Genomic DNA, 13,873 nt, shown 5'->3' with positions numbered 1-13,873 from the left:
TTCATCTTGCTAACAGTCATTATATGTGGGGGGCTGCCTTTTCCTTTGGGGTATTTCTCTGAGGCAAGTCAGGCTTGTTTTTCTATCTTCAGGCTAGTCAGCTCCTCAGGCTGTGCCGAGTTGCATAGGTAGTGTCAGGCGCAATCCACAGCTGCCTTTAGTTGTGTTAGGATAGGTTCAGGTATTGCGGTCTACAAAGATTCCACGTCTCAGAGCTCGTTCTATTGTTTTTGGGTTATTGTCAGATCACTGTATGTGCTCTGATTGCTGGCACACTGTGTCACTGGATTGCCTACATAACAGTACAAGGAGCCGACCTAATGATTCTCAATAGAGGGAAAAAAGAAGTTCTGACATCATTTTTTTTTCTCAGCTCTGTGTTCAGTCTTTTTTTCCCCCTAGACATTTGGGTGTTTCAGGACACAGGTGTGGACATGGATATTCAGGGTCTGTGCTCTTCAATGGATAATCTTGTTGCAAATGTACAAAGGATTCAAGATACTATTGATCAGAAATCTATGTTAGAACCAAGAATTCCTATTCCTGATTTGTTTTTTGGTGATAGAACTAAGTTTCTTAATTTCAAAAATAATTGTAAGCTATTTCTGGCCTTGAAACCTCATTCTTCTGGTAATCCTATTCAACAGGTTTTGATTATTATTTCTTTTTTGCGCGGCGACCCTCAGGATTGGGCATTTTCTCTTGTGCCAGGAGACCGTGCATTGAGTAATGTTAATGCGTTTTTCCTGGGGCTCGGATTACTTTACGATGAGCCTAATTCAGTGGATCAGGCTGAGAAAAATTTGCTGGCTTTGTGCCAGGGTCAGGATGATATAGAAGTATATTGTCAGAAATTTAGGAAGTGGTCAGTACTCACTCTGTGGAAGGAATCTGCGCTGGCAGCTTTGTTCAGAAAGGGTCTCTCTGAGGCTCTTAAGGATGTCATGGTGGGTTTTCCTATGCCTGCTGGTTTGAATGAGTCTATGTCTTTGGCCATTCAGATCGGTCGACGCTTGCGCGAGCGTAAATCTGTGCACCATTTGGCGGTATTGTCTAAGATTAAACCTGAGCCTATGCAGTGCGATAGGACTATGACCAGAGTTGAACGGCAAGAACACAGACGTCTGAATGGTCTGTGTTTCTACTGTGGTGATTCCACTAATGCTATTTCTGATTGTCCTAAGCGCACTAAGCGGTTCGATAGGTCTGCCGTCATTGGTACTGTACAATCCAAATTCCTTCTGTCCATTACCTTGATATGCTCTTTGTCATCGTATTCTGTCATGGCGTTTGTGGATTCAGGCGCTGCCCTGAATCTGATGGATTTGGATTATGCTAAACGTTGTGGGTTTTTCTTGGAGCCTTTGCGGTGTCCTATTCCGTTGAGAGGAATTGATGCTACACCTTTGGCCAGGAATAAACCTCAGTACTGGACCCAGCTGACCATGTGCATGGCTCCTGCACATCAGGAAGTTATTCGCTTTCTGGTGCTACATAATCTGCATGATGTGGTCGTGTTGGGGTTGCCATGGCTGCAAACCCATAATCCAGTATTGGATTGGAACTCTATGTCGGTATCCAGCTGGGGTTGTCAGGGGGTACATGGTGATGTTCCATTTTTGTCTATTTCGTCATCCACTCCTTCTGAGGTCCCAGAGTTCTTGTCTGATTATCAGGATGTATTTGAAGAGCCCAAGTCCGATGCCCTACCTCCGCATAGGGATTGTGATTGTGCTATCAATTTGATTCCTGGTAGTAAATTCCCTAAAGGTCGATTATTTAATTTATCCGTGCCTGAACACGCCGCTATGCGCAGTTATGTGAAGGAATCCCTGGAGAAGGGACATATTCGCCCATCGTCATCACCACTGGGAGCAGGGTTCTTTTTTGTAGCCAAGAAGGATGGTTCGCTGAGACAGTGTATTGATTACCGCCTTCTTAATAAGATCACTGTTAAATTTCAGTATCCCTTGCCATTGTTATCTGACTTGTTTGCTCAGATTAAGGGGGCTAGTTGGTTCACTAAGATAGATCTTCGTGGTGCGTATAATCTGGTGAGAATCAGGCAAGGAGATGAATGGAAAACTGCGTTTAATACGCCCGAGGGTCATTTTGAGTATCTAGTGATGCCGTTCGGACTTGCCAATGCTCCATCTGTGTTTCAGTCTTTTATGCATGACATCTTCCGTGAGTATCTGGATAAATTCCTGATTGTTTACTTGGATGACATTTTGATCTTCTCAGATGATTGGGACTCTCATGTGAAGCAGGTCAGAATGGTTTTCCAGGTCCTGCGTGCTAATTCTTTGTTTGTGAAGGGATCAAAGTGTCTCTTCGGTGTGCAGAAAGTTTCATTTTTGGGGTTCATCTTTTCCCCTTCTACTATCGAGATGGATCCGGTTAAGGTCAAAGCCATCCAGGATTGGACTCAGCCGACATCTCTGAAAAGTCTGCAAAAATTCCTGGGCTTTGCTAATTTTTATCGTCGCTTCATCTGTAATTTTTCTAGCATTGCCAAACCATTGACCGATTTGACCAAGAAGGGTGCTGATTTGGTTAATTTGTCTTCTGCTGCTGTGGAAGCTTTTCAGGAGTTGAAGCATCGTTTTTGTTCTGCCCCTGTGTTGTGTCAACCAGATGTTTCTCTTCCGTTCCAGGTCGAGGTTGATGCTTCTGAGATTGGAGCGGGGGCGGTTTTGTCACAGAGAGGTTCTGGTTGCTCAGTGTTGAAACCATGTGCTTTCTTTTCCAGGAAGTTATCGGCTGCTGAGCGTAATTATGATGTGGGCAACCGAGAGTTGCTGGCCATGAAGTGGGCATTCGAGGAATGGCGTCATTGGCTTGAAGGAGCTAAGCATCGCGTGGTGGTATTGACTGATCATAAGAACCTTACTTATCTCGAGTCTGCCAAGCGCTTGAATCCTAGACAGGCCCGTTGGTCGTTATTTTTTGCCCGCTTCGATTTTGTGATTTCGTACCTTCCGGGCTCTAAAAATGTGAAGGCGGATGCTCTGTCTAGGAGTTTTGTGCCCGACTCTTCGGGTTCATCTGAGCCGGCGAGTATCCTCAAGGAAGGAGTCATTGTGTCTGCCATCTCCCCTGATTTGCGGCGAGTAGAGTTGAGCGACCTTGACCTTTTTAGAGTCGAGCCGGGTTTCGCGAAACCCGACTATCTCAAAAGTCGGGTCGAGTGAAATCGGCCGATTATGACGTAAAGTCGGGATCGACCGAAACACGAAACCCAATGCAAGTCAATGGGGCAGCATAGTCGGCAGTGAGTGGGGGCCAGGAAAACACCTAGAGTGCCCATTTTAATGTCAAAACCATCCATTCTTCTTAATTAAGCTTGTCAAGCGTAATTTACCTTATAATAATTGGAAGGCATTTGAAATTGGGGGTCATTTGGCTAAAGTTGTGTGGGGTAGGGCTGGTTCAAGTAATTAGTGGGCCCAGGAAATCTGGACCACGTCACGGCAGTGGAGCAGGGAGAGGTAAGTATTTCAACTTTGCAAGTGCTGTGATCCTGAGCAAGCAGGGGGGGCCCACTTGTTGGCATTGGCACTGGCACAGGGCCCCTCAAAGTACAGCGGTGTGTTTGCACGGCGGGGGCGCCTCCCACCGGCAGCAACACTTTTGCGTACTATGAGAGGCCCTGTGCCAGTGACGTCGCCAACTAGTATTCCTCCCCCCACCTGATGAAGGAACCTGCACTTTCATCTGCACCTTCCTCTTTGTCCCCGTGTAAGGTGGTATGGTATGCGGGAAGAGCAAGCTGACTTTCAGCAGGGTCACAATGTTGTTGTGTAGCATGCACGGGGAATGTTGCGTTATGGGTCAATGTACCAGCAGACTCATCTATCACTGGCTGGGCAATGGGCACGATGAAGTGGAAACACAGATATAGGCCCAAAGAATAAAGTGGGCTAAATGCAGTTCAAAATTGGTAACACAGGAATAACCAGGGGGCATTGCAGTGGAGGACAACTGGAATGAGAGGCTGACACAGAGAGTAGGGCCAAATCAGTAAGTAGTCGAAATGCAGTTCAAAATTGGCAACCGTAGTAAACAGGCGGCACAGCTTTGTTCAGTGGAGGAGAACAGCAAGGAGTGGCAGACACCGATAGTAGGCCCCAACCCAACTAGTAGGCCAAATGCAGTCTAACATTAACAACTACTTAACGAGAGCCTGAAAATGGAATTTCAGGACAGGAAACCAGGAGAACAGCAAGGAGTGGCAGACACCGATAGTAGGCCCCAAACCAACTAGTACGCCAAATGCAGTTGTTCCATTTAACCACAATTTAATGAGAGCCTGAAAATAGAAGCTCAGGAAAGGCAACCTGGGGAACACCTTGGAGTGTAACACACCATCTCTCTCCACCCCATACCCATTTTGTAGGCCTAATGCAGTGTACTTTTCTACAACTACTAAACGAGAGTCGGAAGACCGAAGCAATGGCAAGGAAACCTGGGGAACACCTTGGAGTGTAACACACCATCTCTCTCCACCCCATACCCAATTTGAAGGCCTAATGCAGTGTAGTTTCCAAGAACTACTAAACGAGAGCCGGAAGATCGAAGCTCAGGAAAAGCAACCTGGGGAACACCTTGGAGTGGAACACACCATCTCTCTACACCCCATACCCAATTTGTAGGCCCAATGCAGCGTAGTTTCCAACAACTACTAAACGAGAGCCGGAAGATCGAAGCTCAGGAAAGGCAACCTGGGGAACACCTTGGAGTGTAACAAACCCTCTCTCTACACCACGGAAGGGCTGATTCTTAGGAAGGAAGGCTGTCGGAAAGAAGCAGGGCGCGTCTGAGGGTGATTATATTCTTATTAGGTATATACTCACCCTCGGACGCGCCCTGCTTCTTTATTTGTAATGAATGTTTATTTGCAATGTGGTTTTGACTTACTCTATTTTTTTGGTAAATAAAGATTTTATTATTTTCATTGTTTTGCATCTTCTTGGCAATAATATAAAGAAGACGCGACAGGACAACACTCGGTGGATGCCATATCTGTGTTTAAAATTGAAAAAACCTTTCAGTTAACTACTTGCAGGAGAAAGTTATTGTAGCTGGTGGCCATTTTTAGTACTGTACCAGATTTTTGTTGTATGTGTTTGTTTTTAATGTTAAAATGTCTGCATTTGATATCTCTCCAGTATTTTCTTTTTTTATAAGCAAAATACTTATTTTTATATTTTCTGATGTTGGTTCCAGGGGTACACGGGCAGCAGTGGTGTGGTCAGTGGAGGCCTAGTGGAAGGAGTGACCGCAGACAGGCATCGAAGGCCTAAAATAATAACACATGGCTGTAGGCAATTTTAAATTGGTTCCAGGGGTACACGGGCAGCAGTGGTGTGGTCAGTGGAGGCCTAGTGGAAGGAGTGACCACAGACAGGCATCGAAGGCCTAAAATAATAACACATGGCTGTAGGCAATTTTAAATTGGTTCCAGGGGTACACGGGCAGCAGTGCCCTGGTCAGTGTAGTAGTAGTTGAAAGAATGGACCGCAGACAGGCATCGAAGGCCTAAAATAAAAAAATTGGGCTGGCTGTAGGCAATTTTAAATTGGTTCCAGGGGTACACGGGCAGCAGTGGTGTGGTCAGTGGAGGCCTAGTGGAAGGAGTGACCGCAGACAGGCATCGAAGGCCTAAAATAATAACACATGGCTGTAGGCAATTTTAAATTGGTTCCAGGGGTACACGGGCAGCAGTGCCCTGGTCAGTGTAGTAGTAGTTGAAAGAATGGACCGCAGACAGGCATCGAAGGCCTAAAATAAAAAATTGGGCTGGCTGTAGGCAATTTTAAATTGGTTCCAGGGGTACACGGGCAGCAGTGGTGTGGTCAGTGGAGGCCTAGTGGAAGGAGTGACCGCAGACAGGCATTGAAGGCCTAAAATAATAACACATGGCTGTAGGCAATTTTAAATTGGTTCCAGGGGTACATGGGCAGCAGTGGTGTGGTCAGTGGAGGCCTAGTGGAAGGAGTGACCACAGACAGGCATCGAAAGCCTAAAATAATAACACATGGCTGTAGGCAATTTTAAATTGGTTCCAGGGGTACACGGGCAGCAGTGCCCTGGTCAGTGTAGTAGTAGTTGAAAGAATGGACCGCAGACAGGCATCGAAGGCCTAAAATAAAAAAATTGGGCTGGCTGTAGGCAATTTTAAATTGGTTCCAGGGGTACACGGGCAGCAGTGGTGTGGTCAGTGGAGGCCTAGTGGAAGGAGTGACCGCAGACAGGCATCGAAGGCCTAAAATAATAACACATGGCTGTAGGCAATTTTAAATTGGTTCCAGGGGTACATGGGCAGCAGTGGTGTGGTCAGTGGAGGCCTAGTGGAAGGAGTGACCACAGACAGGCATCGAAGGTCTAAAATAATAACACATGGCTGTAGGCAATTTTAAATTGGTTCCAGGGGTACACGGGCAGCAGTGCCCTGGTCAGTGTAGTAGTAGTTGAAAGAATGGACCGCAGACAGGCATCGAAGGCCTAAAATAAAAAAATTGGGCTGGCTGTAGGCAATTTTAAATTGGTTCCAGGGGTACACTGGCAGCAGTGGTGTGGTCAGAAGAGGCCTAGTGGAAGGAGTGACCGCAGACAGGCATCGAAGGCCTAAAATAATAACACATGGCTGTAGGCAATTTTAAATTGGTTCCAGGGGTACACGGGCAGCAGTGGTGTGGTCAGTGGAGGCCTAGTGGAAGGAGTGACCACTGACAGGCATCGAAGGCCTAAAATAATAACACATGGCTGTAGGCAATTTTAAATTGGTTCCAGGGGTACACGGGCAGCAGTGCCCTGGTCAGTGTAGTAGTAGTTGAAAGAATGGACCGCAGACAGGCATCGAAGGCCTAAAATAAAAAAAATTGGGCTGGCTGTAGGCAATTTTAAATTGGTTCCAGGGGTACACGGGCAGCAGTGGTGTGGTCAGTGGAGGCCTAGTGGAAGGAGTGACCGCAGACAGGCATCGAAGGCCTAAAATAATAACACATGGCTGTAGGCAATTTTAAATTGGTTCCAGGGGTACACGGGCAGCAGTGCCCTGGTCAGTGTAGTAGTAGTTGAAAGAATGGACCGCAGACAGGCATCGAAGGCCTAAAATAAAAAAATTGGGCTGGCTGTAGGCAATTTTAAATTGGTTCCAGGGGTACACTGGCAGCAGTGGTGTGGTCAGTAGAGGCCTAGTGGAAGGAGTGACCGCAGACAGGCATCGAAGGCCTAAAATAATAACACATGGCTGTAGGCAATTTTAAATTGGTTCCAGGGGTACACGGGCAGCAGTCGTGTGGTCAGTGGAGGCCTAGTGGAAGGAGTGACCACAGACAGGCATCGAAGGCCTAACATAACAAAAATGTCAATACAATGGTATTGTCAGTGGCAGGCATTGAAGGATGTCAGCGCATAGACTAAACATTGGTGGAGCTGTGAGATAATTTTGCAAGTGGTAGAGCACTGTTTGAGCTGGGGTGGGTGGAAACTGTCTTGTGGCCGGTGGTACAGGCCCAGGGCCCCTCATATTACAACGGTGTATCTGACGTTGGGTGCGCACCACCACCGCCAGAGACACTTTATTGTACTAGGAGGGACCCAGTGGCAGTGCCGTCGACCAAAAGCGGGCTCACCCACCTCTTCAGACAAACTGCACTCTCACGGGTGCTGTCGCCAAGTGTCGATACCACGGCCCCGTATGGGGAGTTTGGCCATTTAGTGAGGTGTAAACATGTCGTATGCTGGACAATCAGGTGCAGAAAATTACGAGATTGGAAAAGGCATTCAGAATAGTCCACAGGCAAGACCTTTTCATAGGAAAGCTAGGTGTCAGCCGGGCAAGGTGGGGCAAAAGATTTCGAAATCCAGTTGTGGTTCATTTTAATGAAGGTTAGATCATCTACATTTTGGGTAGCCAGACGAGTCCTTTTTTCTGTTAGTATTGAACCTGCAGCACTGAATACTCTTTCTGATAGGACACTAGCTGCCGGGCAAGCAAGCTCCTGCAATGCATATTCTGCCAATTCTGGCCAGGTGTCTAATTTTGATGCCCAGTAATCAAATGGGAATGACGGTTGAGGGAGAACATCGATAAGGGATGAAAAATAGTTTGTAACCATACTGGACAAATGTTGTCTCCTGTCACTTTGAATTGATGCTGCAGTACCTGTCCTGTCTGCAGTCATAGCAAAATCACTCCACAACCTGGTCAGAAAACCCCTCTGGCCAACGCCACTTCTGATTTCTGCCCCTCTAACTGCTCTGGTCTGCTGGCCCCTGCAGCTCGTGTGAGAACGATCACGGGCGCTGTGTGCAGGGAATGCCAGAAGCAAACGGTCAACAAGAGTTGATTGTTTGGTTGCTAATATTAGTTCCAAGTTCTCATGTGGCATTATATTTTGCAATTTGCCTTTATAGCGAGGATCAAGGAGGCAGGCCAACCAGTAATCGTCATCATTCATCATTTTAGTTATGCGTGTGTCCCTTTTGAGGATACGTAAGGCATAATCCGCCATGTGGGCCAAAGTTCCAGTTCTCAAATCTGCGGTTGTGCTTGGTTGAGGGGCAGTTTCAGGCAAATCAACGTCACTTGTGTCCCTCAAAAAACCAGAACCCAGCCTTGCCGCGCCACCAATTTCCAGTGGCCCCGGAAAAGCTTCCTCATTAAAAATATAATCATCCCCATCATCCTCCTCGTCCTCCTCCTCCTCTTCGCCCGCTACCTCGTCCTGTACACTGCCCTGGCCAGACAATGGCTGACTGTCATCAAGGCTTTCCTCTTCCTCAGCTGCAGAGGCCTGATCCTTTATGTGCGTCAAACTTTGCATCAGCAGACGCATTAGGGGGATGCTCATGCTTATTATGGCGTTGTCTGCACTAACCAGCCGTGTGCATTCCTCAAAACACTGAAGGACTTGACACATGTCTTGAATCTTCGACCACTGCACACCTGACAACTCCATGTCTGCCATCCTACTGCCTGCCCGTGTATGTGTATCCTCCCACAAAAACATAACAGCCCGCCTCTGTTCACACAGTCTCTGAAGCATGTGCAGTGTTGAGTTCCACCTTGTTGCAACGTCTATGATTAGGCGATGCTGGGGAAGGTTCAAAGAACGCTGATAGGTCTGCATACGGCTGGAGTGTACGGGCGAACGGCGGATATGTGAGCAAAGTCCACGCACTTTGAGGAGCAGGTCGGATAACCCCGGATAACTTTTCAGGAAGCACTGCACCACCAGGTTTAAGGTGTGAGCCAGGCAAGGAATGTGTTTCAGTTGGGAAAGGGAGATGGCAGCCATGAAATTCCTTCCGTTATCACTCACTACCTTGCCTGCCTCAAGATCTACAGTGCCCAGCCACGACTGCGTTTCTTTCTGCAAGAACTCGGACAGAACTTCCGCGGTGTGTCTGTTGTCGCCCAAACACTTCATAGCCAATACAGCCTGCTGACGTTTGCCAGTAGCTGCCCCATAATGGGAGACCTGGTGTGCAACAGTGGCAGCTGCGGATGGAGTGGTTGTGCGACTGCGGTCTGTGGACGAGCTCTCACTTCTGCAGGAGGACGAAGAGGAGGAGGAGGGGGTGCGAACGGCTACAGCCAATTGTTTTCTAGACCGTGGGCTAGGCAGAACTGTCCCAAACTTGCTGTCCCCTGTGGACCCTGCATCCACCACATTTACCCAGTGTGCCGTGATGGACACGTAACGTCCCTGGCCATGCCTACTGGTCCATGCATCTGTTGTCAGGTGCACCTTTGTGCTCACAGATTGCCTGAGTGCATGGACGATGCGCTCTTTAACATGCTGGTGGAGGGCTGGGATGGCTTTTCTGGAAAAAAAGTGTCGACTGGGTAGCTCGTAGCGTGGTACAGCGTAGTCCATCAGGGCTTTGAAAGCTTCGCTTTCAACTAACCGGTAGGGCATCATCTCTAACGAGATTAGTCTAGCTATGTGTGCGTTCAAACCCTGTGTACGCGGATGCGAGGCTAAGTACTTCCTTTTTCTAACCATAGTCTCATGTAGGGTGAGCTGGACTGGAGAGCTGGAGATCGTGGAACTAGCGGGGGTGCCGGTGGACATGGCAGACTGAGAGACGGTGGGAGATGGTATTGTTGCCACCGGTGCCCTAGATGCAGTGTTTCCTACTACGAAACTGGTGATTCCCTGACCCTGACGGCTTTGGCCTGGCAAAGAAACCTGCACAGATACTGCAGGTGGTGCGGAAAATGGTGGCCCTACACTGCCGGAAGGGATGTTGCGTTGCTGACTAGCTTCATTGGCCGAGGGTGCTACAACCTTAAGGGACGTTTGGTAGTTAGTCCAGGCTTGCAAATGCATGGTGGTTAAATGTCTATGCATGCAACTTGTATTGAGACTTTTCAGATTCTGTCCTCTGCTTAAGGTAGTTGAACATTTTTGACAGATGACTTTGCGCTGATCAATTGGATGTTGTTTAAAAAAATGCCAGACTGCACTCTTTCTAGCATCGGATACCTTTTCAGGCATTGCAGACTGAGCTTTAACCGGATGGCCACGCTGTCCTCCAACAGGTTTTAGCTTTGCCACGCGTTTTGGGCAAGATACGGGCCCGGCAGATGGAACCTGTTGCGATGTTGATGCCTGCTGCGGCCCCTCCTCCTCCGCTTCAGAACTGCTGCCGCCTGCACCCTGTTCCCCCAATGGCTGCCAATCGGGGTCAAGAACTGGGTCATCTATTACCTCTTCTTGTAGCTCGTGTGCAACTTCGTCTGTGTCACCGTGTCGGTCGGTGGTATAGCGTTCGTGATGGGGCAACATAGTCTCATCAGGGTCTGATTCTTGATCAGCACCCTGCGAGGGCAATGTTGTGGTCTGAGTCAAAGGACCAGCATAGTAGTCTGGCTGTGGCTGTGCATCAGTGCACTCCATGTCAGATTCAACTTGTAATGGGCATGGACTGTTAACTGCTTCACTTTCTAAGCCAGGGACGGTATGTGTAAAGAGCTCCATGGAGTAACCCGTTGTGTCGCCTGCTGCATTCTTCTCTGTTGTTGTTTTTGCTGAAGAGGACAAGGAAGCGACTTGTCCCTGACCGTGAACATCCACTAACGACGCGCTGCTTTGACATTTACCAGTTTCACGAGAGGAGGCAAAAGAGCTAGAGGCTGAGTCAGCAAGATAAGCCAAAACTTGCTCTTGCTGCTCCGGCTTTAAAAGCGGTTTTCCTACTCCCAGAAAAGGGAGCGTTCGAGGCCTTGTGTAGCCAGACGACGAACCTGGCTCCACAGCTCCAGACTTAGGTGCAATATTTTTTTTCCCACGACCAGCTGATGCTCCACCACTACCACTACCCTCATTACCAGCTGACAATGAACGCCCCCGGCCACGACCTCTTCCACCAGACTTCCTCATTGTTTTAAAAACGTTACCAAACGAACGGTATTTGTTGCTGTCACACAACTTACACGGTGAGCTATAACTTCAGTATGATTTAGCTACCCCTTTACAGGTGGGTGAGACCACAACGAAAATCAGCCACAATGTTACACACTCTGTTGTTGTTGGCAACAAATGAGATGGCACACACGCAGGACTGTCACTGAAGCGCAAATGTAAATATTTATCTCCCACTGATTTGTGTTTGTTTTTTTTAAAAGGGAGACTTCAGAAAAAAAAAAAATTAAAAAAAAATTATTTTTTACAGAAGAATTTATAAAACAAATAAAATGAAATGATTGTTTCAGGGAGAATTTAGGAAAAAAAAAAAAAGGCTTTGTAGGGCCCACTGAGTGAGAGAGGACGCACACAGGAGTCAGGAGTGGCACACAAGCCCAGAGGCCAATATTAATCTCCCACCGATTGATTTAGTTATTTTTTTTGGTAGATTTTGGAACCCAAATCAAGCAAAAAAATTAATAGGCTTTCTATGGCCCACAATTGGGGAGAGAGAGAGAGATGGCACACCCAGGAGTCAAGACTGGCACACAAGCAGAAGGGGCAATATGAATCTCCCACAGATTTTTTTTTTTTTTTTTTTCAGGGAGACTTGAGAGAAAAAAAAATACAAAAAAAAAGATTTTTTTCAGGAATAATTTAGAAACCAAAGAAAATAAAATGATTGTTTCAGGGAGAATTTAGAAAACAAATAAAACAAAAAATAGGCTTTCTAGGGCCCACTGAGTGACAGATGACGCACACAGGAGTCAGGAGTGGCACACAAGCCCAGAGGCCAATATTAATCTCCCACTGATTGATTTAGTTATTTTTTTTGGTAGATTTTGGAACCCAAATCAAGCAAAAAAATTAATAGGCTTTCTATGGCCCACAATTGGGGAGAGAGAGAGAGAGATGGCACACCCAGGAGTCAAGACTGGCACACAAGCAGAAGGGGCAATATGAATCTCCCACAGATTTTTATTTTTTTTTTTCAGGGAGACTTGAGAGAAAAAAAAATACAAAAAAAAAGATTTTTTTCAGGAATAAATTAGAAACCAAAGAAAATAAAATGATTGTTTCAGGGAGAATTTAGAAATCAAATAAAACAAAAAATAGGCTTTCTAGGGCCCACTGAGTGACAGATGACGCACACAGGAGTCAGGAGTGGCACACAAGCCCAGAGGCCAATATTAATCTCCCACTGATTGATTTAGTGATTTTTTTTGGTAGATTTTGGAACCCAAATCAAGCAAAAAAATTAATAGGCTTTCTATGGCCCACAATTGGGGAGAGAGAGAGAGATGGCACACCCAGGAGTCAAGACTGGCACACAAGCAGAAGGGGCAATATGAATCTCCCACAGATTTTTTATTTTTTATTTTTTTTCAGGGAGACTTGAGAGAAAAAAAATACAAAAAAAATGATTTTTTTCAGGAATAATTTAGAAACCAAAGAAAATAAAATGATTGTTTCAGGGAGAATTTAGAAAACAAATAAAACAAAAAATAGGCTTTCTAGGGCCCACTGAGTGACAGATGACGCACACAGGAGTCAGGAGTGGCACACAAGCCCAGAGGCCAATATTAATCTCCCACTGATTGATTTAGTTATTTTTTTTGGTAGATTTTGGAACCCAAATCAAGCAAAAAAATTAATAGGCTTTCTATGGCCCACAATTGGGGAGAGAGAGAGAGATGGCACACCCAGGAGTCAAGACTGGCACACAAGCAGAAGGGGCAATATGAATCTCCCACAGATTTTTTTTTTATTTTTTTTTCAGGGAGACTTGAGAGAAAAAAAAATACAAAAAAAAAGATTTTTTTCAGGAATAATTTAGAAACCAAAGAAAATAAAATGATTGTTTCAGGGAGAATTTAGAAAACAAATAAAACAAAAAATAGGCTTTCTAGGGCCCACTGAGTGACAGATGACGCACACAGGAGTCAGGAGTGGCACACAAGCCCAGAGGCCAATATTAATCTCCCACCGATTGATTTAGTTATTTTTTTTGGTAGATTTTGGAACCCAAATCAAGCAAAAAAATTAATAGGCTTTCTATGGCCCACAATTGGGGAGAGAGAGAGAGATGGCACACCCAGGAGTCAAGACTGGCACACAAGCAGAAGGGGCAATATGAATCTCCCACAGATTTTTTTTTTTTTTTTTTTTTCAGGGAGACTTGAGAGAAAAAAAAATACAAAAAAAAAGATTTTTTTCAGGAATAATTTAGAAACCAAAGAAAATAAAATGATTGTTTCAGGGAGAATTTAGAAAACAAATAAAACAAAAAATAGGCTTTCTAGGGCCCACTGAGTGACAGATGACGCACACAGGAGTCAGGAGTGGCACACAAGCCCAGAGGCCAATATTAATCTCCCACTGATTGATTTAGTGATTTTTTTTGGTAGATTTTGGAACCCAAATCAAGCAAAAAAATTAATAGGCTTTCT

Source organism: Ranitomeya imitator, chromosome 1, assembly GCF_032444005.1.
Source record: "Ranitomeya imitator isolate aRanImi1 chromosome 1, aRanImi1.pri, whole genome shotgun sequence".
Lineage (NCBI taxonomy): Eukaryota > Metazoa > Chordata > Amphibia > Anura > Dendrobatidae > Ranitomeya > Ranitomeya imitator.
The sequence above is the reverse complement of the archived record's forward strand: the minus strand, read 5'-3'. Positions refer to the sequence as shown.